Below are 5,347 nucleotides of genomic sequence, written 5' to 3'. Positions count from 1 at the left end.
CTTTGTTATCCAATTCTTTCATTACCCAGCATTCAAGCTTTGAAAGTACCTGGTTGATCCTTACAAGGATTGAAACCCTTTCATTGTTAAACATTTATTGTTGTTAATGATTTCGGTTATTGTTTACTATTGCATATTCTGTTATTATGTTAGAATTGGATTGTTTTTATAAAATTGTGGACCAGATTCATGGTCAGACCATATAATGGTCAAGTTAGGCCAATGTGTGCCTTGGATCCAGTAGTTAGAGCAATGCTGTGTGCCTTGCTCGGGGTTAGTGCGTGACTGATCAGCAGCCTAATCTTGGTTTTTAAATTATAATTATAATATCCAATTCTAAATCATAATCCATTGTTCACTTGATATCATAAACATATTCACCTGATGATCATTATTCTCAGTTTTGTCATTGTGACTTGCTGAGCTAGTTAGCTCATTCGTGCGATATTGTTTATATTCTTTCCAGTTAAAAAGGAACCAGTTGGTAAAGAGGATCCCCAGTCCAGCGCGAGAGCTAGGGGTTCAGGTTGAGAAAGCTGAGCTAGTAGGCTTCTTTTGGAATAATTTAAGTTTGTAAAAGTTTGTAATAATGTTTAATACTCAGTTTGAGTTTGAAATAGTTGGAATTTGAACGATTTGTAATATATTAGTGTGTTTGGATTGTGTGCATACTTTAACCTGTTGCGGTCCGTGGTGGTTGGTAAGTAGGGTCACTGCATATATTATTATTATCTTTATTATTGTTATAAGCAGGTTATAAATAAGGTGTATGTGTGGACCCCAAACTTCTGACCCGGGTTTGGAGGGCGCCACACTTCTTGCCTGGAACATCTGTGTCACTAGGTAGTGAGCCAGGTTGATGATTCAACAAGACATTGGCAATCTGCCCATTTGATTCTCCAAGGTCTTGATAGACACCGCTTGGCTCTTGAACATGAGCATCAACTCCTCCAATTCAAAATTTTCATTATATTGTTGCAGCTGAAGCTATTGTCTTGGTGCATATTATGTTTGCTGAAAACCAGGAGGGTGGTATTGTTTTGCTGCATACTGCTGATAAGACTGTTGTATTGTATTTTGAGTATTCTCCAACTGAAGTTAGGATGATTAGGGTTGTTAGGATGATAGGCGGCTGGAACTGGTTGTTGCGACCTCTGAAAGTTGCTCACGAACTGAGTTAATTCACTAGAAATAGCATATTGCTGCGTCTCATGGGCACCAGCACAAAGCTCACAAACACTAGTGATCTGATTAACTCCATAATTAGCCAAAGAGTCCACCTTCATCGTCAAAGCCATAAGCTGAGCAGCTATAGCAGTAGCTGCATCTACCTCCAGAATTCCTACTACCTTTCCTTGAGTTAGTCTCTGAGAAGGATTCTGGTATTCATTAGCATCCATCAGTTCAATCAATTCATAAGCTTCATCGTAGCTTTTAGTCCACAAGGCTCCACCTGATGCAGCATCAAGCATGGGTATAGAAGTTGCACCCAAACCATTATAGAAACAGTTAATGATCATCTAGTCAGATCACATGGTGCGGACACTTCCTAAGCATCTCCTTATATCGCTCCCAAGCCTCACACAATGACTCTCCAGACTGCTGCGCAAATTGAGTAAGAGCATTCCTGATTGCAGCTGTCTTCGCCATAGGGAAGAACTTAGTAAGGAATGTTTGAGCGAGTTCTTCCCATTTGGTGATAGAGTCTGGTGGTAGAGACTATAACGAGCTCTTAGTTTTGTCCCTTAGAGAAAACGGGAAAGCCTTAGCTTAATAGCATCTTCAGTAACATTGTTGAATTTGAAAGTGTCGTAGATCTCGATGAAATCTCTAATATGCATGTTTGGATCTTTCGTTGGAGAACCCCCAAACTGAACTGAATTATGTATCATCTAAATCGTGCTAGATTTGATTTCAAAAGTGTTAGCCGCGATGGCTGGTCGGACAATGCTAGACTGAATATCATTGATCTTTGGCTGAGAATATGTAACGCCTATGAATATTTGATATGAATGTAATATAATATTCTGTTTTGTGCTATATAATTTTTATATGTATTGGATGTTAGGAATTATGAGAATTCAATGTGTCCGTATATGTTCTTTGTTGTGTGGCATTGCGAATATTGTTAGATTATTTATAGGCGTATGATTAATTGTATGCGAGCAAATTTTGTTACGCGAGTAAATAATATTTGAGTTACTGTAGTTGTAATTAAGCGATAGATTATTATTCGGATTAGAATCAAATTACTTGCAATTTTCCTATGTGACTTAGAATTTTTAATTATATTTATTGTGGCTTGTTTAATAGGAAATTGATCTTAGAAATTGTTTTTAAAATATATTCTTATTCAAGATTTTTGAAAACAATTTTATAAAACTTTTAAAATCTCATAGTATTTATGGTATTAATTTTATGATTTATGGAGTTGTATTTTATTTATTAAAATCCATTCTTTTTAATCATACTTTTATTAATTATTGAATTACTAGCATACCCTTGCATGCATTTAAGCTTATAATAGGGTCCAAGACTAAGACCGTCAATTCTAACCCCACTAACTTGCAAGATTACCTCTTTAACCTTGCATGCATTTTTGTCATTACTAGTAAGTGGGACAATTATGTACATTCTCTGTAATAACCCCAATTTTTGAGAAATTTTGAAACCCTTATGAATAGTGTTTTTGCTGAACGAGAAACTTTTCACGCCACACTATGTAGGGGTTCTGTTATGGATATTCTGGGATATTATTAGTACTCTATGAAGTATATAAGTGTATGTAAAGATCGTCAGAATCCAATTCCGAACACTTTGGTTTTTCCCGGAAATCCACAAGATAGGAGAGAATTGAGTATAAGGTAACAGGATAAAAAGGATTTAAATTAAAGGATTATAAGAGAGGATCATAGAAGGAATACAATATATTGAGAAAGGTTAAGGGAACCTAAGTAATAAGATCCCGGGTATGATCCCTCAAACGATAAACGAAAACGAAAGTTAAGCGAACCGTATGACAGATCAGCGGTCATTAGGCAAACGATTAGGAAGTTAATCAAAGGGATTAGTGGGAATGATGTCATCCAACCAATAGAAAGAGGACAAGGAGGGGAGGATTACATCATGAGGATGACATAGGCATGACAAGAAAGGAAGGAGATGTGGTGACTTTTTAACCACACAAATTCAAGGGCAACAAGGTAATTAACTAAATCAAACACAAAAACAAGCCAACCAAGCCAAGCAAATCATTTTCATCAAAACACAAAAACCATTCTCTCATCCAAGCAAGCTTGCTCTCGGCTTTTACTATTGCAAATGGAGGAGAAATTCAAAATCAAAGATCCAAGCTTCCTAAATTGGTGAGTTAATTCCCTAATCATCTTCATGCTTACTTAGGACTATATCATGAGTTTAAGCCATTAATTCCTTCTCAATCTTCTTCATTTAATCAAAGAAGAAGACAATGAATAGTGTTTTCAAGTTTTTAACTTGAAATTTTTCTTGTTTTTCTTGAAGATCCAAGCATTCTTAAGACTTCTCCAAGCTTCTTAAGGCTTCCTAGCTCCACCCACCACTTCAAGGAAGGCATACCATCTCCAAACCCTAGATTCCTATATATTATAAGATGATTTTTATTAGTGGGTTGATATTGTAGCTTGTTGTTATGATTTAGAGTTTGGGATTTGGAATGGTAGTGAAATGGAATGGTAATTGTTGTGGTTTTGATTTAAAGGAACTTAAGTATGATTAAAGTTAAGTTTAGGCATAAGTATGAATGATTAAATTGAATTGGTTGGGGTTTTTATGATGTGATAAGGATGGATGTTGGTTGTATGTTGGATTTGAGGTTGGTTTGTGGTTGGTTTTGTATGGTTTAAAATTTGGAAATCGCGTAAACATAGCCGTCGTAACGTCCGATTTTCTTTGGACTGTTTTTGTGCATAGCATTAGGACCCGAGAACCCCCTGCTAGATTATGACCACTGCCATGTTTAGATAGCTCATGTTACGAGCTTCGTTTTGATATGTAGTTCGTTCGATTCCGATGCACGGTTTAGGAGAAACGACCGTTTCAAGTAACGGCGTTTCGCGAACGAAACTTTTTCCCTCGCCTTACTTTGAAATGTAGGTTAAAGACCAAAAAGGGTTAATTAATGTATGAAACATTTATGGTAAGTGTGTTAGGCAGTTGGTAAGACATTCGCGAAGGAATCGCTTTAAAACTCGTAAAGGTTAAATTATTAAAAATGGTGGAGCCGCGGGTACCCGAGTGACTTAAGCAAATCAGTGAGCGCAAAATAAGCGTTAGCGTCTAAGTTAGTTAAAGTATAGATTTACAAGTGATTTTGGTTTAATTCCAACTTACTTGTTGTTTATAGGATATCAGACTCGTCCCGAGCCTTTCTCACCCCCAAGTCGCTCAGGCAAGTTTTCTACCCGTTATACTGTTGTTGTGATGTATATATGTATATACATTATCTTGTGATAGATGCATGTTGGTTAATTAGCAAATGTTGCGATATATTGTAGCATGTGATATGGTATATATGCATGCCTGTTTCGTATTCTTTCCATATATATTTGTTGATTCAGTTGCATAATACCTATACTAGAGGATAGCGGTAATTTGCATACACCCTTAGTATAGGGACCCAAAGGTGGAAATATTTTCTAAAACCGGGAGTCGAGGATCCCGAGTAGATTTTGTATATATGGATATATATATATATATACTTATATATATATGGTCATAGTTTTCAAAACTATTAATCGAATAAGGGTTATTCGATTACTTTAACTTTATTTTATTATTGAATATTATTTCGAATATTATTCGAGGACTTATGACTCCTTTTATTTTATTATTTGAATATTATTTGAATATTCATTCGAGGACTTATGACTCAGTTTATATTATTTAATGAATATTATTTGAATATTCATTTGAGGATCTATGACTCCGATTATTTGCTGAGATATATTCTGTATTTTATTAAAGAATAATGTTTCGATAATCAAACTTATTTTCGATTATTCAAATGAAGATAATACTTTCATATAAGTATATCTTTGGTTATTTAATACTCGTTTCAAGTATAAATTTTAATACTTCTACTTCAATTATTTTTATAAAGATTATTCTTTATGGGAATTTTATTTAATTAATAATATTCAGTCATTTTCTAAATATTCTGGGGACTGATTTACTTCATTAAATCAGCTTTACTCCAAACACTCTATAAAGTGTTTTCGAGTCTTCAAAATGATTTTTTAAAAGTTAGAGCGGATCCCAAAACTCATTTTTATATTTAAGATCTTCCTTTTTAAGGGGATTTAAATAC

At 34.8% G+C, this 5,347-nt stretch overlaps 1 non-coding gene across 1 annotated transcript; it reads left to right on the top strand.

The window, feature by feature from the left end:
• The first annotated feature begins 1,528 nt into the window (after window positions 1–1,528).
• On the top strand, window positions 1,529–1,635 carry LOC141663121 (small nucleolar RNA R71). Its single transcript, XR_012551206.1, has one exon. It is a non-coding gene; the product is annotated as a small nucleolar RNA R71 (small nucleolar RNA).
• The last annotated feature ends 3,712 nt before the right edge of the window (window positions 1,636–5,347 follow it).

This window comes from Apium graveolens, chromosome 5 (genome assembly GCF_009905375.1).
Source record: "Apium graveolens cultivar Ventura chromosome 5, ASM990537v1, whole genome shotgun sequence".
Taxonomy (NCBI): Eukaryota; Viridiplantae; Streptophyta; class Magnoliopsida; order Apiales; family Apiaceae; genus Apium; species Apium graveolens.
Note: the sequence above shows the minus strand (reverse complement) of the source record. Positions and strands in the feature narration are given on the sequence as shown.